The 23,141-nt window shown below is 42.9% G+C and overlaps 1 protein-coding gene across 9 annotated transcripts in view; it reads left to right on the top strand.

The window, feature by feature from the left end:
* LOC146184524 (uncharacterized) overlaps positions 1 to 23,141 on the top strand; it is a 546,446-nt gene that overhangs the window by 106,748 nt on the left and 416,557 nt on the right. For 7 of the 9 annotated variants that reach the window (XR_014708880.1, XR_014708877.1, XR_014708878.1 and 4 more), the window contains exons 1-8: positions 948 to 1,062; positions 4,132 to 4,225; positions 5,817 to 5,910; positions 10,711 to 10,804; positions 12,396 to 12,489; positions 17,808 to 17,901; positions 19,493 to 19,586; positions 22,663 to 22,756. The exons of 1 other annotated variant lie outside the window; for it this stretch is intronic. The gene's annotated coding sequence lies outside the window, so the exon portion shown is untranslated. Of the gene's footprint in view, positions 1 to 946; positions 1,063 to 4,131; positions 4,226 to 5,816; positions 5,911 to 10,710; positions 10,805 to 12,395; positions 12,490 to 17,807; positions 17,902 to 19,492; positions 19,587 to 22,662; positions 22,757 to 23,141 lie in introns of those variants that run through there. One more of the 9 variants, XR_014708881.1, reaches the window with a different exon arrangement.

Genomic DNA, 23,141 nt, shown 5'->3' on the forward strand with positions numbered 1-23,141 from the left:
AATCTTGTCCAGCTGCATGAAACTGAGTTCTAGTGCATCTGCCATGAAAGCAGAAAGTTGCTCCACCATTGAGTCTGTTTATCAATAACAATTGGCAAACCCTACATTAAAATCATACTTTAATCGCTTTGAGGGAGATGCACTGAAGGTGCCAATCTCTAGAGACCGTATCAAAGAGGTTGGAAAGCCATACAGGGCTTATCACCAACATTCTGAAATTTAGGAAGTGCCAGTGTCTTTCAAGAAAAGAAAACATAGAAGCCACTGGCTGAAGTGGGAAAAGACTACCCTTGAGTGCTATCTATCCTCCTTGGGGACACTGCTGACCAGTGTCCAAGAGTTTTTATCAGATTGGGCGTGGGATTGGAAGCGATGTGAATGAGATAGAGAGCCGGAACGTGCTGCTCATTGATGTGGATTTAAGACCAGTGACAGTGCTTGAGCAAATCAAAGTTGCTGCCTCTACATTTCACTGTCAATGCAAGTGAGCAAAAATCAAACTTTTTGAAATTTGTGTTCAGTTATGAAGTGGAGAAGCAAGCATTGCATTTCCTACTAGTCTGTCCGAAACCATTGCTCAGGTGAGCTGTAGAAGTTTACACATGCTTTGGCGATGTGTACTCTCGGAGATGCGCGCACAGTCATCAAAGGATTGAACTTTTAATAAAAAGGAATCTAATTGTTTGTCTTTTGTATGTCAGGAACATAAAATTATTTGCAAATAATCGAAGCGTTTCGACCTTAGAAACTTGCTTCATAACATAACTTGAGGGCTCCAAAACTTGTTTTATTTCTCCAAAGCTGTTCCAAAATGGCATTACTACTCCCTGAGCTCCCAAGTTTATTTCATTTGTAGGTGCATGGGTCAAACACTGCTCACGGAACTGTGGATGAGTTAGGATTCAGCATGGCTCTATGTTCAACCAATTGTGTCTGATCTCTGTGTTCGACCAATCCCTTGTCCACAGTGTGCTGGAGTGACATTCCAGCATCGTGGAAGCGTGGAGGGCCATTACGTACCCCTTCCAGCTCAGTCTCCAAGCTCTCTCAGCTGCAGCTCAGGTGACTGTATTTGGCTTATCTAGTTGGCTAGAGCTGTGGATCTGGCTTTTACAATGCTACCTGTGCTTCAGTGTTCCGCAATGTCAGCAGGTGTTTGCTTTTTGTGAGGGGTATATGAATATTTGAAATTTTGAATACAAATAGAATATCTTTGTTATTTGATTTGTATTCATATTCGAAAAACTGATATTCGATCATCGAATACCCCGAAAATTCTCCCATGCACTAATTTTCCCTGCACTGCTCGCTTCACTGCCATAACCGTCTGCGTGGGCTGTAAAAAGTTAATGAGTGTACTGTATTCAGTGGCGATATGCCAGCTCCACATGATTTTATGAAAATCCTTCCTGTGCAAAGAAACTGGTATATGGAATCCTTATGCGATGGCATTGATATCTAATTTTTATTTGAAAAATTCACACACCCCTAGAGTTTGTAAATTTAGTTCTTTTGTCTTTTTGCAAATCCTTGGTGCGATATGGTATGTGTGGTGTTTTAGCTTTTTGCATTTGGCGCATATAGAAATTGATGGGGCACGCCTGAGAATCTTGGGAAAGTGTTTTTTCCTGTAACCAAGTAGAGTTTTATGGTGAAGCACAAGCCAAGCCACGGGGTACAAAAATTGTGCTTTCTGCCATTTCTCGAGTGGATTCACTATTGTGATGCCCCATTTTTTTGGGGGGGGCCATATTCCACCCCTTTCGCTTCGTAATTGCATGCTGCACAGTTTATAACAATGCACAGCACCGTTAATAGTTGCCTTTATGTGGAGACCACAGAGGAAAAAGCCCAGATGGCCTTTATTTTGGTGCAATTCTCCTCTTCAGATGCTGTGTCTACTTAGGGGCAATGACCTGACTAGCAAATCTCTACTGTACGTACAAGACACTCCTTCTATAAATGTGAATTGAATCACGAGCAATCAAGACCAAAAGGTTCTGGGCACAAAGATATGTTTCTTCGGAATGTGAATTGGGCCAATGCAAGTAGCTCTGAAGCTGCTTATAAAAAAAAATATTGAGCATTTAAAAAAAAAAGTATTTTACCAACACCCAAGGCCACTACATGAAAGAAAAGCGAGTAATAAAGCTTCGTTGTTATATGAAGTGTCGATTTGCTAGACTGATCATTGCAAATTGGGTGACCCAACGTATTTGTTGGAGCCAGGATAGCGAGGACATTGGTTGCACACACACTATAGTGCCAATCCAAAGTAGGTGTGTGCCTGTGAAGCCAAAGTTTCAAAAACATCATTTGCTTGAAATGATTATTATAATTCTAATTTTGAACATTTCGATTGGGCTTCTTTGTGAGAACCTTTGAAAAGACCAGAAAGAAAAGTGCCCCTAAGACGTGAGCATGCTCGGTATGCCCAAATACTTGTTATGTGAACACAATTAAATAGCTTTCAAGATATGAGATAATATGTTCAAATAGATCATTACACTGTGTGAAGTGGGCAGAAGACAGAGCATGAAACTGTATAGTTTATTGAGCACTTATATATGGCATTTTTCTAGTTCTTTTTTTTATCTTTTTTTACTACAGCAGCTCTGCTCTATTCTTTTCCAAACTGCTTTCCTGCTCCATCCTGCTGCAAAGCACAAAATTGCTCCAAAACTGCTTCAAACCAGCTGCCTAAATGTATTGACACCAAATTCGGCCAAACAAATGTTTTTGCAGCACAATGAGGAATTGTATTGCCTACAAAAATGCAATCTTATATAATTCCTTTATGCAACTTTGAGCAGTACAGTAATGCTGTTGCATGTCACGAGTTGTGTGTGCTTGCTATAAGAGCCGCCATACTCAAAAGAATGGTAGCACACTGGCAGAGGTATAACTCTTCTTGCACTGTGCCTGATACAATTCAACATTTTGTATGCTAGAAAAGAATGGAGCATAATGTTTGTTTGCAAGTAAATTTAAGATCTACCAGCAGATGGAGGGAATTGATTACGAAAAAATGATCTGTCCAATTGGCATAGCGCCTTTTGTACCCTTTTGAATTGCTAGTGTTGAGAGAAGTGAGAGCAGCGAGGGAAGTGGAGAATGCAAACTACAATGAGCTGTTAAGAACCTTGCATGGCTACAAAGTACTGCACTTCATCACTGACCCTCTTTTTTTTATTAACAAGTGTGTCAGGCACATGTAAGGTAAATGCATACTTGAAGCATTATAGAGGTGATGCCATGAAGGTGCCAATCACTAGAAATGTTCTTAAGAGTATTAGAAAGCCATTCAAGGCCTATTGCCAGTCTATTAAAACAAAGGAAACTCCAGCGTCGCTCAAACAAAACACGAGGCACCACTCACAGAAGGCAGTGAAGTCAAGAACCTGAAGCAGGAACAGGCTTCCCTTCAGTGTCTCCTGACCTGGTTGAAGCCACTACTGACCAGTGCTGAGACAGTTGGCAACAGAGGCGTAAGATCAAAAAGAATATGCACAACATAAAGAGCAGAAATGTGCTGCTCATTGATGTGAGCTCAAGACTAGTGGCGATTCATGAGCATATCAAAGTTGTGACTCCATCTTTGAATCTGTAAATTTAGAGTTGCCTAAACCTTGCATTCAATCTGAATATTCAGTTATGAAGTGCAGTAGCAAACATTCTGTTTATTGCTAGTCTGTTCAAAATTGTTTCCCAGCCTGTGTACATATTTTGCATGCTTTGCTTGTCTGAGATGTGTGCATAGTCATCAGTCAATTAATGTTGTAATAATTGGGAAATAAATTTTTGTATATCAGGACGAAAAAATCGTAATTATTGTAAGCATTTGAGCTTGAAAATATGCTCAAAACATCATTGGAATGCTCCTGAACTTCTTTTTCTTGCTCTAAAGCTGCTCCAAAGTTGAATCCAGGAACTGCGGCCCAATAGTGGGCATCTTATTCACTGCACGACCACAGCGAGACTAACTGTGGCTTATACTTATGCTTTTACTTATTGTCGACAGAGCTCTCCCGGAGTTGTTTCTTTGGCTGTCTGCACATTGCCCGCACGACATTTCGTGGCATTACTTCTCTTCTTATCTTGCATTACACCACATCTTATCTTACATTCCAGTGTACTCTGTTATTGAAGAACAGACCTGCATTTCCATTGTCCCCTCCAAGAGACCTATCAAAGCGGCTGTGAAAAGAAAGCAGATGTCGTTGCGGTGAGTTGGCGGAAACTGGTCTTAAATAGCCCCAGCACTGCCATTCGGGTATTATCATGACCAGGCTTATCTAGGGCGAATTCAACATTGAAATAATTCATGACTGATCGGTATTGGACGAGCCTAGCTGCAAACCACCTATACTGCCGCTTTGTATTCAATGCTCGAAAAATATTGATTGTTCTGTTTTGCAGGAATGGTAGGGTTATCTGACCTTTTTGTAGTATTAATTGTGCTAGTACAGACACGGTGCTCTAATGGACGGAGTTGACCGGAATGTTACTCTTTCGCCGCTTATTGGTGGATGGTTGTCCAAACCGCCGACCCCAGCCTGTGATCAGGCACGACGACGATGGCGGGCGGTAGGTGCGCTGACAACAGACAGGCATTTTTATTACAAATGCTTTAGTAGGCTTTGTTGACAATAATATATAATCTAGAGAAGCATCTTTGTAGCAATAAATATTTGTTTGCAAGTAAATTTAAAATGAGGCTCAAGTAATTGGAGCAAAAAAATTAGGCAAAAATGCTGTACATGTGACATATCATCTCCTCCCAGCCTTTTCAATCGCTTGTATAGAGAGAAGAGATTCAGTTTCAGCATATTACCTTGAGCCATTAGGAATCTTGTCCAGCTGCATGAAACTGAGTTCTAGTGCATCTGCCATGAAAGCAGAAAGTTGCTCCACCATTGAGTCTGTTTATCAATAACAATTGGCAAACCCTACATTAAAATCATACTTTAATCGCTTTGAGGGAGATGCACTGAAGGTGCCAATCTCTAGAGACCGTATCAAAGAGGTTGGAAAGCCATACAGGGCTTATCACCAACATTCTGAAATTTAGGAAGTGCCAGTGTCTTTCAAGAAAAGAAAACATAGAAGCCACTGGCTGAAGTGGGAAAAGACTACCCTTGAGTGCTATCTATCCTCCTTGGGGACACTGCTGACCAGTGTCCAAGAGTTTTTATCAGATTGGGCGTGGGATTGGAAGCGATGTGAATGAGATAGAGAGCCGGAACGTGCTGCTCATTGATGTGGATTTAAGACCAGTGACAGTGCTTGAGCAAATCAAAGTTGCTGCCTCTACATTTCACTGTCAATGCAAGTGAGCAAAAATCAAACTTTTTGAAATTTGTGTTCAGTTATGAAGTGGAGAAGCAAGCATTGCATTTCCTACTAGTCTGTCCGAAACCATTGCTCAGGTGAGCTGTAGAAGTTTACACATGCTTTGGCGATGTGTACTCTCGGAGATGCGCGCACAGTCATCAAAGGATTGAACTTTTAATAAAAAGGAATCTAATTGTTTGTCTTTTGTATGTCAGGAACATAAAATTATTTGCAAATAATCGAAGCGTTTCGACCTTAGAAACTTGCTTCATAACATAACTTGAGGGCTCCAAAACTTGTTTTATTTCTCCAAAGCTGTTCCAAAATGGCATTACTACTCCCTGAGCTCCCAAGTTTATTTCATTTGTAGGTGCATGGGTCAAACACTGCTCACGGAACTGTGGATGAGTTAGGATTCAGCATGGCTCTATGTTCAACCAATTGTGTCTGATCTCTGTGTTCGACCAATCCCTTGTCCACAGTGTGCTGGAGTGACATTCCAGCATCGTGGAAGCGTGGAGGGCCATTACGTACCCCTTCCAGCTCAGTCTCCAAGCTCTCTCAGCTGCAGCTCAGGTGACTGTATTTGGCTTATCTAGTTGGCTAGAGCTGTGGATCTGGCTTTTACAATGCTACCTGTGCTTCAGTGTTCCGCAATGTCAGCAGGTGTTTGCTTTTTGTGAGGGGTATATGAATATTTGAAATTTTGAATACAAATAGAATATCTTTGTTATTTGATTTGTATTCATATTCGAAAAACTGATATTCGATCATCGAATACCCCGAAAATTCTCCCATGCACTAATTTTCCCTGCACTGCTCGCTTCACTGCCATAACCGTCTGCGTGGGCTGTAAAAAGTTAATGAGTGTACTGTATTCAGTGGCGATATGCCAGCTCCACATGATTTTATGAAAATCCTTCCTGTGCAAAGAAACTGGTACCGTAAAAACCCGCGTATAATACGAACCCGAATATAATACGAGGTGAAATTCTGGAGACGCGAAATGGAAAAAAAAAGTTTTTACCGCATATAATACGAGAGAGAAAAAACAAGACATTTATTGAAATCGGACCTCACACTTCAATCACTTTCATCTTCAGCAGCGCTTTCCTCGGAAATTTCTTTGTCGGACAAATCATCCCACAGGTACTCATCTTCTGTGCCATCGAGGGCGTTTGAGATGCCGCACTTCTTAAACGAACGGCGCACAAGCTCCTCTGGGATGCTTGCCCACGCGTCCACAATCCATTTGCACAGCGTGGCTGGCGATGCTCGCTTCAGCCGCCCGGCCGGCGTCACTGCAGGCTCACCTGACCGCATCCATTCCGCGTAGCATCGCTTGACTGCGTCCTTGAAGGGTTTGTTGACACAAACGTCGAGAGGCTGAAGTTGTGAGGTCATCCCACCCGGAATCACAACAAGTTCTGTGCGGCAGTCGCTTAGCAGCCTTTTCACCGAGTCGGCCAAATGGCAACGAAACGCGTCCAGCACGAGGATGGATGGAAAGGACAACAGTGCACCGGGCCGTTTGCACCACACTGACTTCACCCAGTCGAGGACAAGATCCTCGTTCATCCAACCTTTTTCGTGGCATCTCACGATGACATTCTTCGGCAGCTCCTCACCTTTCGGCATTGTCTTGCGCTTGAAGATGACATAGGGCGGGAGCTTGCGGCCGTCTGCCGTGCACGATAGCATGACTGTGACCCGCGTCTTCTCGTTTCCAGTAGACCGGATACAAACTTGTTTAGAGCCTTTCTCATGGACGGTGAGGGGCGATGGCATGTCCAGGTAAACCGGCGTCTGGTCAGCATTGCCTATTTGCCCCAGCTGAAAGTTTTTGGTCTTTCGCAAAGAAATCACGTGGCGCTGAAAAGCCACCAGCAGCTCTTCGAAGGATTCGGGCAGCTTTTGTGAAATCGAGGTTCGCCGGCGTAGCGAGAATCCAGCACGGCACATATAGCGATGTATCCAGTGCTTGCTTGCTTTGAAGGCGGAGCTCGGAATTCCCTTTTCCCTTGCAAGCTCCCTAGCTTTTGCTTGCATAAGCTCTACGCTCACAGCTAGATGCGATGCTCGCTGTTCTCGTACGAACTCCGTCAGAGCGAGTTCAATTTCCGGGAATGCGCCATTCTTTGGCCCGCGAAAGCTTCTTCGCATTCCCTTGCACGCGAAAAGGGCTTCTTTCTGTCGTCGCCATCCGCGAATGCTTCCCTCGGTGACGCCAAACTGCCTCCCGGCCGCACTGTTGCCGATGTTTTCAGCAACTAAAATCACCTTTCTCTTAAAAGCAGCCGAGTACTGTTTCCGAGACCCTGGCATCCTGCTCGTTCACTTAAAGAAAAAAGCGTGCACTTTTTCGCGAACCGTGGTTTGCACGAGAGCACATGCGCTGATGCTGTGCGCACTCGACGACTCAACAACAAAGAGACGACACCTCGATCTCGACGTCGTGGCCACTGCGGGGTGCGGCCACGTTAGGGCAACGAAGCCAAGCCGTAGCCGCACATCGATAACAAAGCCAAGCCGTAGCCACGCGGCAACAACGAAACCAAAACTTCTCGCAAAACTTTGACATTTTGGTTGGGATCCGCAAATAATACGAGGCGGAAATTTGGAACGCTGAAAGTTGGAAAAAAAACTCGTATTATACGCGGGTTTTTACGGTATATGGAATCCTTATGCGATGGCATTGATATCTAATTTTTATTTGAAAAATTCACACACCCCTAGAGTTTGTAAATTTAGTTCTTTTGTCTTTTTGCAAATCCTTGGTGCGATATGGTATGTGTGGTGTTTTAGCTTTTTGCATTTGGCGCATATAGAAATTGATGGGGCACGCCTGAGAATCTTGGGAAAGTGTTTTTTCCTGTAACCAAGTAGAGTTTTATGGTGAAGCACAAGCCAAGCCACGGGGTACAAAAATTGTGCTTTCTGCCATTTCTCGAGTGGATTCACTATTGTGATGCCCCATTTTTTTGGGGGGGGGCCATATTCCACCCCTTTCGCTTCGTAATTGCATGCTGCACAGTTTATAACAATGCACAGCACCGTTAATAGTTGCCTTTATGTGGAGACCACAGAGGAAAAAGCCCAGATGGCCTTTATTTTGGTGCAGTTCTCCTCTTCAGATGCTGTGTCTACTTAGGGGCAATGACCTGACTAGCAAATCTCTACTGTACGTACAAGACACTCCTTCTATAAATGTGAATTGAATCACGAGCAATCAAGACCAAAAGGTTCTGGGCACAAAGATATGTTTCTTCGGAATGTAAATTGGGCCAATGCAAGTAGCTCTGAAGCTGCTTATAAAAAAAAATATTGAGCATTTAAAAAAAAAAGTATTTTACCAACACCCAAGGCCACTACATGAAAGAAAAGCGAGTAATAAAGCTTCGTTGTTATATGAAGTGTCGATTTGCTAGACTGATCATTGCAAATTGGGTGACCCAACGTATTTGTTGGAGCCAGGATAGCGAGGACATTGGTTGCACACACACTATAGTGCCAATCCAAAGTAGGTGTGTGCCTGTGAAGCCAAAGTTTCAAAAACATCATTTGCTTGAAATGATTATTATAATTCTAATTTTGAACATTTCGATTGGGCTTCTTTGTGAGAACCTTTGAAAAGACCAGAAAGAAAAGTGCCCCTAAGACGTGAGCATGCTCGGTATGCCCAAATACTTGTTATGTGAACACAATTAAATAGCTTTCAAGATATGAGATAATATGTTCAAATAGATCATTACACTGTGTGAAGTGGGCAGAAGACAGAGCATGAAACTGTATAGTTTATTGAGCACTTATATATGGCATTTTTCTAGTTCTTTTTTTTATCTTTTTTTACTACAGCAGCTCTGCTCTATTCTTTTCCAAACTGCTTTCCTGCTCCATCCTGCTGCAAAGCACAAAATTGCTCCAAAACTGCTTCAAACCAGCTGCCTAAATGTATTGACACCAAATTCGGCCAAACAAATGTTTTTGCAGCACAATGAGGAATTGTATTGCCTACAAAAATGCAATCTTATATAATTCCTTTATGCAACTTTGAGCAGTACAGTAATGCTGTTGCATGTCACGAGTTGTGTGTGCTTGCTATAAGAGCCGCCATACTCAAAAGAATGGTAGCACACTGGCAGAGGTATAACTCTTCTTGCACTGTGCCTGATACAATTCAACATTTTGTATGCTAGAAAAGAATGGAGCATAATGTTTGTTTGCAAGTAAATTTAAGATCTACCAGCAGATGGAGGGAATTGATTACGAAAAAATGATCTGTCCAATTGGCATAGCGCCTTTTGTACCCTTTTGAATTGCTAGTGTTGAGAGAAGTGAGAGCAGCGAGGGAAGTGGAGAATGCAAACTACAATGAGCTGTTAAGAACCTTGCATGGCTACAAAGTACTGCACTTCATCACTGACCCTCTTTTTTTTATTAACAAGTGTGTCAGGCACATGTAAGGTAAATGCATACTTGAAGCATTATAGAGGTGATGCCATGAAGGTGCCAATCACTAGAAATGTTCTTAAGAGTATTAGAAAGCCATTCAAGGCCTATTGCCAGTCTATTAAAACAAAGGAAACTCCAGCGTCGCTCAAACAAAACACGAGGCACCACTCACAGAAGGCAGTGAAGTCAAGAACCTGAAGCAGGAACAGGCTTCCCTTCAGTGTCTCCTGACCTGGTTGAAGCCACTACTGACCAGTGCTGAGACAGTTGGCAACAGAGGCGTAAGATCAAAAAGAATATGCACAACATAAAGAGCAGAAATGTGCTGCTCATTGATGTGAGCTCAAGACTAGTGGCGATTCATGAGCATATCAAAGTTGTGACTCCATCTTTGAATCTGTAAATTTAGAGTTGCCTAAACCTTGCATTCAATCTGAATATTCAGTTATGAAGTGCAGTAGCAAACATTCTGTTTATTGCTAGTCTGTTCAAAATTGTTTCCCAGCCTGTGTACATATTTTGCATGCTTTGCTTGTCTGAGATGTGTGCATAGTCATCAGTCAATTAATGTTGTAATAATTGGGAAATAAATTTTTGTATATCAGGACGAAAAAATCGTAATTATTGTAAGCATTTGAGCTTGAAAATATGCTCAAAACATCATTGGAATGCTCCTGAACTTCTTTTTCTTGCTCTAAAGCTGCTCCAAAGTTGAATCCAGGAACTGCGGCCCAATAGTGGGCATCTTATTCACTGCACGACCACAGCGAGACTAACTGTGGCTTATACTTATGCTTTTACTTATTGTCGACAGAGCTCTCCCGGAGTTGTTTCTTTGGCTGTCTGCACATTGCCCGCACGACATTTCGTGGCATTACTTCTCTTCTTATCTTGCATTACACCACATCTTATCTTACATTCCAGTGTACTCTGTTATTGAAGAACAGACCTGCATTTCCATTGTCCCCTCCAAGAGACCTATCAAAGCGGCTGTGAAAAGAAAGCAGATGTCGTTGCGGTGAGTTGGCGGAAACTGGTCTTAAATAGCCCCAGCACTGCCATTCGGGTATTATCATGACCAGGCTTATCTAGGGCGAATTCAACATTGAAATAATTCATGACTGATCGGTATTGGACGAGCCTAGCTGCAAACCACCTATACTGCCGCTTTGTATTCAATGCTCGAAAAATATTGATTGTTCTGTTTTGCAGGAATGGTAGGGTTATCTGACCTTTTTGTAGTATTAATTGTGCTAGTACAGACACGGTGCTCTAATGGACGGAGTTGACCGGAATGTTACTCTTTCGCCGCTTATTGGTGGATGGTTGTCCAAACCGCCGACCCCAGCCTGTGATCAGGCACGACGACGATGGCGGGCGGTAGGTGCGCTGACAACAGACAGGCATTTTTATTACAAATGCTTTAGTAGGCTTTGTTGACAATAATATATAATCTAGAGAAGCATCTTTGTAGCAATAAATATTTGTTTGCAAGTAAATTTAAAATGAGGCTCAAGTAATTGGAGCAAAAAAATTAGGCAAAAATGCTGTACATGTGACATATCATCTCCTCCCAGCCTTTTCAATCGCTTGTATAGAGAGAAGAGATTCAGTTTCAGCATATTACCTTGAGCCATTAGGAATCTTGTCCAGCTGCATGAAACTGAGTTCTAGTGCATCTGCCATGAAAGCAGAAAGTTGCTCCACCATTGAGTCTGTTTATCAATAACAATTGGCAAACCCTACATTAAAATCATACTTTAATCGCTTTGAGGGAGATGCACTGAAGGTGCCAATCTCTAGAGACCGTATCAAAGAGGTTGGAAAGCCATACAGGGCTTATCACCAACATTCTGAAATTTAGGAAGTGCCAGTGTCTTTCAAGAAAAGAAAACATAGAAGCCACTGGCTGAAGTGGGAAAAGACTACCCTTGAGTGCTATCTATCCTCCTTGGGGACACTGCTGACCAGTGTCCAAGAGTTTTTATCAGATTGGGCGTGGGATTGGAAGCGATGTGAATGAGATAGAGAGCCGGAACGTGCTGCTCATTGATGTGGATTTAAGACCAGTGACAGTGCTTGAGCAAATCAAAGTTGCTGCCTCTACATTTCACTGTCAATGCAAGTGAGCAAAAATCAAACTTTTTGAAATTTGTGTTCAGTTATGAAGTGGAGAAGCAAGCATTGCATTTCCTACTAGTCTGTCCGAAACCATTGCTCAGGTGAGCTGTAGAAGTTTACACATGCTTTGGCGATGTGTACTCTCGGAGATGCGTGCACAGTCATCAAAGGATTGAACTTTTAATAAAAAGGAATCTAATTGTTTGTCTTTTGTATGTCAGGAACATAAAATTATTTGCAAATAATCGAAGCGTTTCGACCTTAGAAACTTGCTTCATAACATAACTTGAGGGCTCCAAAACTTGTTTTATTTCTCCAAAGCTGCTCCAAAATGGCATTACTACTCCCTGAGCTCCCAAGTTTATTTCATTTGTAGGTGCATGGGTCAAACACTGCTCACGGAACTGTGGATGAGTTAGGATTCAGCATGGCTCTATGTTCAACCAATTGTGTCTGATCTCTGTGTTCGACCAATCCCTTGTCCACAGTGTGCTGGAGTGACATTCCAGCATCGTGGAAGCGTGGAGGGCCATTACGTACCCCTTCCAGCTCAGTCTCCAAGCTCTCTCAGCTGCAGCTCAGGTGACTGTATTTGGCTTATCTAGTTGGCTAGAGCTGTGGATCTGGCTTTTACAATGCTACCTGTGCTTCAGTGTTCCGCAATGTCAGCAGGTGTTTGCTTTTTGTGAGGGGTATATGAATATTTGAAATTTTGAATACAAATAGAATATCTTTGTTATTTGATTTGTATTCATATTCGAAAAACTGATATTCGATCATCGAATACCCCGAAAATTCTCCCATGCACTAATTTTCCCTGCACTGCTCGCTTCACTGCCATAACCGTCTGCGTGGGCTGTAAAAAGTTAATGAGTGTACTGTATTCAGTGGCGATATGCCAGCTCCACATGATTTTATGAAAATCCTTCCTGTGCAAAGAAACTGGTATATGGAATCCTTATGCGATGGCATTGATATCTAATTTTTATTTGAAAAATTCACACACCCCTAGAGTTTGTAAATTTAGTTCTTTTGTCTTTTTGCAAATCCTTGGTGCGATATGGTATGTGTGGTGTTTTAGCTTTTTGCATTTGGCGCATATAGAAATTGATGGGGCACGCCTGAGAATCTTGGGAAAGTGTTTTTTCCTGTAACCAAGTAGAGTTTTATGGTGAAGCACAAGCCAAGCCACGGGGTACAAAAATTGTGCTTTCTGCCATTTCTCGAGTGGATTCACTATTGTGATGCCCCATTTTTTTGGGGGGGGCCATATTCCACCCCTTTCGCTTCGTAATTGCATGCTGCACAGTTTATAACAATGCACAGCACCGTTAATAGTTGCCTTTATGTGGAGACTACAGAGGAAAAAGCCCAGATGGCCTTTATTTTGGTGCAATTCTCCTCTTCAGATGCTTTGTCTACTTAGGGGCAATGACCTGACTATCAAATCTCTACTGTACGTGCAAGACACTCCTTCTATAAATGTAAATTCAATCATGAGCAATCAAGACCAAAAGGTTCTGGGCACAAAGATATGTTTCTTCGGAATGTGAATTGGGCCGATGCAAGTAGCTCTGAAGCTGCTTATACAAAAAAATATTGAACATTAAAAAAAAAAACGTATTTTACCAACACCCAAGGCCATTACATGAAAGAAAAGCGAGTAATGAGTCTTTTATATGAAGTGTCGATTTGCTAGACTGATCATTGCAAATTGGGTGAGCCAACGTATTTGTTGGAGCCAGGATAGCGAGGACATTGGTTGCACACACACTATAGTGCCAATCCAAAGTAGGTGTGTGCCTGTGAAGCCAAAGTTTCAAAAACGTCATTTGCTTGAAATGATTATTGTAATTCTAATTTTGAACATTTCGATTGGGCTTCTTTGTGAGAACCTTTGAAAAGACCAGAAAGAGAAGTGCCCCTTAGAAGGTGTGAGCATGCTAGGTATGCCCAAATACTTGTTAAGTGAACACAATTAAATAGCTTTCCTGATATAATATGTGCAAATAGATCATTTATTACACTGTGTGAAGTGGGCGGAAGACAGAGCATGAAACTTTATACTTTAGTGAGCACTTAAATATGGCATTGTTCTAGTTTTTCTTTAAATTAAAATTTTTTACTACAGTAGGATTGGGAGCACTGCTCTATTCTTATCCAAACTGCTTTCCTGCTCCATCCTGCTGCAAAGCACAAAATTGCTCCAAAACTGCTCCAAATCAGCTGCCTAAATGTGTTGATACCAAATTCGGCCAAACAAATGCTTTTGCAGCACAATGAGGAATTGTATTGCCTACAGAAATGCAATCTTATATAATTCCTTTATGCAACTTTGAGCAGTACAGTAATGCTGTTGCATGTCACGAGTTGTGTGTACTTGCTACAAAAGCCGCCATACTCGGAACAATGGTAGCACACTGGCAGAGGTATAACACTTCTTGCACTGTGCCTGATACAATTCAGCATTTTGTATGCTAGATAAGAATGGAGCATAATGTTTGTTTGCAAGTAAATTTAAGATCTACCAGCAGATGGAGGGAATTGATTACGGAAAAATGATCTGTCCACTTGGCATAGCGCCTTTTGTACCCTTTTGAATTGCTAGTGTTGAGAGAAGTGAGAGCAGCGAGGGAAGTGGAGAATGCAAACTACAATGAGCTGTTAAGAACCTTGCATGGCTACAAAGTACTGCACTTCATCACTGACCCTCTTTTTTTTATTAAGTGTGTCAGGCACATGTAAGGTAAATGCATACTTGAAGCATTATAGAGGTGATGCCATGAAGGTGCCAATCACTAGAAATGTTCTTAAGAGTATTAGCCATTCAAGGCCTATTGCCAGTCTATTAAAACAAAGGAAACTCCAGCGTCGCTCAAACAAAACACGAGGCACCACTCACAGAAGGCAGTGAAGTCAAGAACCTGAAGCAGGAACAGGCTTCCCTTCAGTGTCTCCTGACCTGGTTGAAGCCACTACTGACCAGTGCTGAGACAGTTGGCAACAGAGGCGTAAGATCAAAAAGAATATGCACAACATAAAGAGCAGAAATGTGCTGCTCATTGATGTGAGCTCAAGACTAGTGGCGATTCATGAGCATATCAAAGTTGTGACTCCATCTTTGAATCTGTAAATTTAGAGTTGCCTAAACCTTGCATTCAATCTGAATATTCAGTTATGAAGTGCAGTAGCAAACATTCTGTTTATTGCTAGTCTGTTCAAAATTGTTTCCCAGCCTGTGTACATATTTTGCATGCTTTGCTTATCTGAGATGTGTGCATAGTGATCAGTCAATTAATGTTGTAATAATTGGGAAATAAATTTTTGTATATCAGGACGAAAAAATCGTAATTATTGTAAGCATTTGAGCTTGAAAATATGCTCAAAACATCATTGGAATGCTCCTGAACTTCTTTTTCTTGCTCTAAAGCTGCTCCAAAGTTGAATCCAGGAACTGCGGCCCAATAGTGGGCATCTTATTCACTGCACGACCACAGCGAGACTAACTGTGGCTTATACAGTAAAAGCTCGTTAATCCGGATCTCAAGGGACCGGAAAAAATGTCCGAGTTAACCGAATTCCGGATTATCGAATGCACCATGAAAATAAGAAAAATGTACGGCGCATAAACATACCTTTACTGCATGAAAAACTGCGTTATTTTTGTTTGCCTAGTCGCCGGAATTTGCGCAAGAACGATTTTCTTCAACCCCATCAGGTGGTGGTGCGCACGCTCACTGTCGCGACACTCTACACAAAATTCTTCTAGTACAGCGAGGGCCTCCGCGGCCTCCTGCACGGTGCGACGTCGCGACGGCGGGTCGCGATCGTCTTCATCGGAATGATTTTCGTCCCCGTCGAGCACTTCCGATAATATGTCATCGTCAGTCAGTAGGCCAGCCACGGCAGCATCATCGTCTATTGCTACGTAGTCGGTAAGCTGGACACCACTAGGCAGGAGAAATTCAAAGCGCCTGTCATCCACCTCTTCGTTGTCCATATTTTCTGTGGGCTCCGGGGTATCCTCTGCAGTCACCTCTGGAGGAACGTCACAATCATCAGGGCGGACAAACCCGCTGTGCCTGAAGGAGTTGGCTATGACCTCGGCCGGCGTGTTGTTCCAAACTTGCACTAAAATGTGAATGGCACTGAGGAGGTTTAGGTCATATTCTCGCCCTGCCTCCTTGCACAGCAGCATCCGCTCTAGCACATGCTTCCTGTATCTGCATTTTACGTTCTGAATTATGCCCTGATCCAGCGGTTGCAGTGCAGCCGTCGTGTTCGGTGGAAGGAATACGAGCTCGATGCACTCCAGCCCTGTCACTCGGGTGTGCGCGCTGCAGTTGTCCACCACAAGTAAAACCTTGCGCTTGTTAGCGGAGAAGCGGCGGTCGAGCTGCCGCAGCCAAGCTTGAAAAATATCCGAGGTCATCCAGGCTTTTCTATTGGCTCGATACTCCACCGGCAAACGGGGAATGTTCTTAAAACACCTTGGGTTTTTTGCCTTCCCGATGACAAGTAGTGGCAGGCGCTCCGTGCCTGACATATTTGAAGCGAGAAGCACAGTGATCCTTTCCTTGCTCCTCTTCCCTCCAACGCACGGGTCACCCTTAAAGGTGATCGTTTTGTCCGGCAAGGCTTTGAAAAACAATGCCGTTTCGTCGGCATTGAAGACGTCGGCAGGTTCATAACGAGCCAGGTACTGGAGAAGCTCGGTTGACTTCCAGTCAGCAATGCGGCGTTCATCCACCGCTGCCTTCTCCCCACACACGTTTCTAAAGACTAGTCCATGCCTTTCTTTGAAGCGGGCGAACCATCCTTCAGACGCACTGAAAGATTCTATGTTCATTTTCTGTGCGTACCTGTCAGCTTGCTGACAGATCAGCGGGCCACTCAAAGAAAGCTGTCCGTCACGCATATCTGTAATCCACCGTAGCAGTGCTTCTTCCAGTTTCGGGTGCGCAGCCGTCCTTAGCCTTTTTCTCTTCCCGGTGAATTTGCCGCTGTCAAAAGCTTCGAAAATTTTTTCTTTGTTTTTCACGTAGTCGCTTAGCGTGCTTCTCTTGACGCCATACTTTTTCATTACCTCTTGACGAGAAATGCCTTCGTTCAGCTCCTTCAATATCTTTACTTTTCTTTCTAAATCATTTGCTGGCTGCTGTGGTCGTTTCGCTGGGGTGGCGGTCGCCATCACTATGAAGAACGACGGCGATGGCACAACGCACAAGCACAGTCGACGAACGCAACGTGCACTCACAACACAAAGAATGAAACAGCGTAGGGGCACTGTATCGTAGGCGTAGCACACGTGGCGTTGAGCAGCAGAACAAACCGTCCCGTCGTCCTTGCAGCTTTCAGTAGATGCTGGATGGTCCGGCGGCCCAAAACCCCAAACCCATGCATCGGGTGGTGGCTGGCGCCACCTAGCCACTGCTCGTTCATTCACTATCATCATCGTCATTCTCGAACCCTCATGCAGCTTTTGTTCGGTTTCGGTTTCTCCAACTCTCCTGCAGTCTCCTGCCACGCCGTCGGTTACGGCAAGGAGTGTGTGCCTCCGAACCGCCGAGCATCGCGCGGCTCACTGGAAGTTGCGATAGCCCTCGGGAGTTGTCCGAGTTAACCGGTGCGCGGCTAAATGCCTCCGAGCTAACGAGCATTTCACACCATTGAACTATACACAGTTTTGCCGGGACCGCGCCGCGAGTCCGAGTTAACCGAATTTCCGAGTTAACGAGATCCGGATAAACGAGGTTTTACTGTACTTATGCTTTTACTTATTGTCGACAGAGCTCTCCCGGAGTTGTTTCTTTGGCTGTCTGCACATTGCCCGCACGACATTTCGTGGCATTACTTCTCTTCTTATCTTGCATTACACCACATCTTATCTTACATTCCAGTGTACTCGGTTATTGAAGAACAGACCTGCATTTCCATTGTCCCCTCCAAGAGACCTATCAAAGCGGCTGTGAAAAGAAAGCAGATGTCGTTGCGGTGAGTTGGCGGAAACTGGTCTTAAATAGCCCCAGCACTGCCATTCGGGTATTATCATGACCAGGCTTATCTAGGGCGAATTCAACATTGAAATAATTCATGACTGATCGGTATTGGACGAGCCTAGCTGCAAACCACCTATACTGCCGCTTTGTATTCAATGCTCGAAAAATATTGATTGTTCTGTTTTGCAGGAATGGTAGGGTTATCTGACCTTTTTGTAGTATTAATTGTGCTAGTACAGACACGGTGCTCTAATGGACGGAGTTGACCGGAATGTTACTCTTTCGCCGCTTATTGGTGGATGGTTGTCCAAACCGCCGACCCCAGCCTGTGATCAGGCACGACGACGATGGCGGGCGGTAGGTGCGCTGACAACAGACAGGCATTTTTATTACAAATGCTTTAGTAGGCTTTGTTGACAATAATATATAATCTAGAGAAGCATCTTTGTAGCAATAAATATTTGTTTGCAAGTAAATTTAAAATGAGGCTCAAGTAATTGGAGCAAAAAAATTAGGCAAAAATGCTGTACATGTGACATATCATCTCCTCCCAGCCTTTTCAATCGCTTGTATAGAGAGAAGAGATTCAGTTTCAGCATATTACCTTGAGCCATTAGGAATCTTGTCCAGCTGCATGAAACTGAGTTCTAGTGCATCTGCCATGAAAGCAGAAAGTTGCTCCACCATTGAGTCTGTTTATCAATAACAATTGGCAAACCCTACATTAAAATCATACTTTAATCGCTTTGAGGGAGATGCACTGAAGGTGCCAATCTCTAGAGACCGTATCAAAGAGGTTGGAAAGCCATACAGGGCTTATCACCAACATTCTGAAATTTAGGAAGTGCCAGTGTCTTTCAAGAAAAGAAAACATAGAAGCCACTGGCTGAAGTGGGAAAAGACTACCCTTGAGTGCTATCTATCCTCCTTGGGGACACTGCTGACCAGTGTCCAAGAGTTTTTATCAGATTGGGCGTGGGATTGGAAGCGATGTGAATGAGATAGAGAGCCGGAACGTGCTGCTCATTGATGTGGATTTAAGACCAGTGACAGTGCTTGAGCAAATCAAAGTTGCTGCCTCTACATTTCACTGTCAATGCAAGTGAGCAAAAATCAAACTTTTTGAAATTTGTGTTCAGTTATGAAGTGGAGAAGCAAGCATTGCATTTCCTACTAGTCTGTCCGAAACCATTGCTCAGGTGAGCTGTAGAAGTTTACACATGCTTTGGCGATGTGTACTCTCGGAGATGCGTGCACAGTCATCAAAGGATTGAACTTTTAATAAAAAGGAATCTAATTGTTTGTCTTTTGTATGTCAGGAACATAAAATTATTTGCAAATAATCGAAGCGTTTCGACCTTAGAAACTTGCTTCATAACATAACTTGAGGGCTCCAAAACTTGTTTTATTTCTCCAAAGCTGCTCCAAAATGGCATTACTACTCCCTGAGCTCCCAAGTTTATTTCATTTGTAGGTGCATGGGTCAAACACTGCTCACGGAACTGTGGATGAGTTAGGATTCAGCATGGCTCTATGTTCAACCAATTGTGTCTGATCTCTGTGTTCGACCAATCCCTTGTCCACAGTGTGCTGGAGTGACATTCCAGCATCGTGGAAGCGTGGAGGGCCATTACGTACCCCTTCCAGCTCAGTCTCCAAGCTCTCTCAGCTGCAGCTCAGGTGACTGTATTTGGCTTATCTAGTTGGCTAGAGCTGTGGATCTGGCTTTTACAATGCTACCTGTGCTTCAGTGTTCCGCAATGTCAGCAGGTGTTTGCTTTTTGTGAGGGGTATATGAATATTTGAAATTTTGAATACAAATAGAATATCTTTGTTATTTGATTTGTATTCATATTCGAAAAACTGATATTCGATCATCGAATACCCCGAAAATTCTCCCATGCACTAATTTTCCCTGCACTGCTCACTTCACTGCCATAACCGTCTGCGTGGGCTGTAAAAAGTTAATGAGTGTACTGTATTCAGTGGCGATATGCCAGCTCCACATGATTTTATGAAAATCCTTCCTGTGCAAAGAAACTGGTATATGGAATCCTTATGCGATGGCATTGATATCTAATTTTTATTTGAAAAATTCACACACCCCTAGAGTTTGTAAATTTAGTTCTTTTGTCTTTTTGCAAATCCTTGGTGCGATATGGTATGTGTGGTGTTTTAGCTTTTTGCATTTGGCGCATATAGAAATTGATGGGGCACGCCTGAGAATCTTGGGAAAGTGTTTTTTCCTGTAACCAAGTAGAGTTTTATGGTGAAGCACAAGCCAAGCCACGGGGTACAAAAATTGTGCTTTCTGCCATTTCTCGAGTGGATTCACTATTGTGATGCCCCATTTTTTTGGGGGGGGCCATATTCCACCCCTTTCGCTTCGTAATTGCATGCTGCACAGTTTATAACAATGCACAGCACCGTTAATAGTTGCCTTTATGTGGAGACTACAGAGGAAAAAGCCCAGATGGCCTTTATTTTGGTGCAATTCTCCTCTTCAGATGCTTTGTCTACTTAGGGGCAATGACCTGACTATCAAATCTCTACTGTACGTGCAAGACACTCCTTCTATAAATGTGAATTCAATCATGAGCAATCAAGACCAAAAGGTTCTGGGCACAAAGATATGTTTCTTCGGAATGTGAATTGGGCCGATGCAAGTAGCTCTGAAGCTGCTTATACAAAAAAATATTGAACATTAAAAAAAAAAACGTATTTTACCAACACCCAAGGCCATTACATGAAAGAAAAGCGAGTAATGAGGCTTTTATATGAAGTGTCGATTTGCTAGACTGATCATTGCAAATTGGGTGAGCCAACGTATTTGTTGGAGCCAGGATAGCGAGGACATTGGTTGCACACACACTATAGTGCCAATCCAAAGTAGGTGTGTGCCTGTGAAGCCAAAGTTTCAAAAACGTCATTTGCTTGAAATGATTATTGTAATTCTAATTTTGAACATTTCGATTGGGCTTCTTTGTGAGAACCTTTGAAAAGACCAGAAAGAGAAGTGCCCCTTAGAAGGCGTGAGCATGCTAGGTATGCCCAAATACTTGTTAAGTGAACACAATTAAATAGCTTTCCTGATATAATATGTGCAAATAGATCATTTATTACACTGTGTGAAGTGGGCGGAAGACAGAGCATGAAACTTTATACTTTAGTGAGCACTTAAATATGGCATTGTTCTAGTTTTTCTTTAAATTAAAATTTTTTACTACAGTAGGATTGGGAGCACTGCTCTATTCTTATCCAAACTGCTTTCCTGCTCCATCCTGCTGCAAAGCACAAAATTGCTCCAAAACTGCTCCAAATCAGCTGCCTAAATGTGTTGATACCAAATTCGGCCAAACAAATGCTTTTGCAGCACAATGAGGAATTGTATTGCCTACAGAAATGCAATCTTATATAATTCCTTTATGCAACTTTGAGCAGTACAGTAATGCTGTTGCATGTCACGAGTTGTGTGTACTTGCTACAAAAGCCGCCATACTCGGAACAATGGTAGCACACTGGCAGAGGTATAACACTTCTTGCACTGTGCCTGATACAATTCAGCATTTTGTATGCTAGATAAGAATGGAGCATAATGTTTGTTTGCAAGTAAATTTAAGATCTACCAGCAGATGGAGGGAATTGATTACGGAAAAATGATCTGTCCACTTGGCATAGCGCCTTTTGTACCCTTTTGAATTGCTAGTGTTGAGAGAAGTGAGAGCAGCGAGGGAAGTGGAGAATGCAAACTACAATGAGCTGTTAAGAACCTTGCATGGCTACAAAGTACTGCACTTCATCACTGACCCTCTTTTTTTTATTAAGTGTGTCAGGCACATGTAAGGTAAATGCATACTTGAAGCATTATAGAGGTGATGCCATGAAGGTGCCAATCACTAGAAATGTTCTTAAGAGTATTAGAAAGCCATTCAAGGCCTATTGCCAGTCTATTAAAACAAAGGAAACTCCAGCGTCGCTCAAACAAAACACGAGGCACCACTCACAGAAGGCAGTGAAGTCAAGAACCTGAAGCAGGAACAGGCTTCCCTTCAGTGTCTCCTGACCTGGTTGAAGCCACTACTGACCAGTGCTGAGACAGTTGGCAACAGAGGCGTAAGATCAAAAAGAATATGCACAACATAAAGAGCAGAAATGTGCTGCTCATTGATGTGAGCTCAAGACTAGTGGCGATTCATGAGCATATCAAAGTTGTGACTCCATCTTTGAATCTGTAAATTTAGAGTTGCCTAAACCTTGCATTCAATCTGAATATTCAGTTATGAAGTGCAGTAGCAAACATTCTGTTTATTGCTAGTCTGTTCAAAATTGTTTCCCAGCCTGTGTACATATTTTGCATGCTTTGCTTGTCTGAGATGTGTGCATAGTCATCAGTCAATTAATGTTGTAATAATTGGGAAATAAATTTTTGTATATCAGGACGAAAAAATCGTAATTATTGTAAGCATTTGAGCTTGAAAATATGCTCAAAACATCATTGGAATGCTCCTGAACTTCTTTTTCTTGCTCTAAAGCTGCTCCAAAGTTGAATCCAGGAACTGCGGCCCAATAGTGGGCATCTTATTCACTGCACGACCACAGCGAGACTAACTGTGGCTTATACTTATGCTTTTACTTATTGTCGACAGAGCTCTCCCGGAGTTGTTTCTTTGGCTGTCTGCACATTGCCCGCACGACATTTCGTGGCATTACTTCTCTTCTTATCTTGCATTACACCACATCTTATCTTACATTCCAGTGTACTCTGTTATTGAAGAACAGACCTGCATTTCCATTGTCCCCTCCAAGAGACCTATCAAAGCGGCTGTGAAAAGAAAGCAGATGTCGTTGCGGTGAGTTGGCGGAAACTGGTCTTAAATAGCCCCAGCACTGCCATTCGGGTATTATCATGACCAGGCTTATCTAGGGCGAATTCAACATTGAAATAATTCATGACTGATCGGTATTGGACGAGCCTAGCTGCAAACCACCTATACTGCCGCTTTGTATTCAATGCTCGAAAAATATTGATTGTTCTGTTTTGCAGGAATGGTAGGGTTATCTGACCTTTTTGTAGTATTAATTGTGCTAGTACAGACACGGTGCTCTAATGGACGGAGTTGACCGGAATGTTACTCTTTCGCTGCTTATTGGTGGATGGTTGTCCAAACCGCCGACCCCAGCCTGTGATCAGGCACGACGACGATGGCGGGCGGTAGGTGCGCTGACAACAGACAG

This window comes from Amblyomma maculatum, chromosome 7 (genome assembly GCF_055883805.1).
Source record: "Amblyomma maculatum isolate TAMU_Amacu chromosome 7, ASM5588380v1, whole genome shotgun sequence".
Classification (NCBI taxonomy): domain Eukaryota; kingdom Metazoa; phylum Arthropoda; class Arachnida; order Ixodida; family Ixodidae; genus Amblyomma; species Amblyomma maculatum.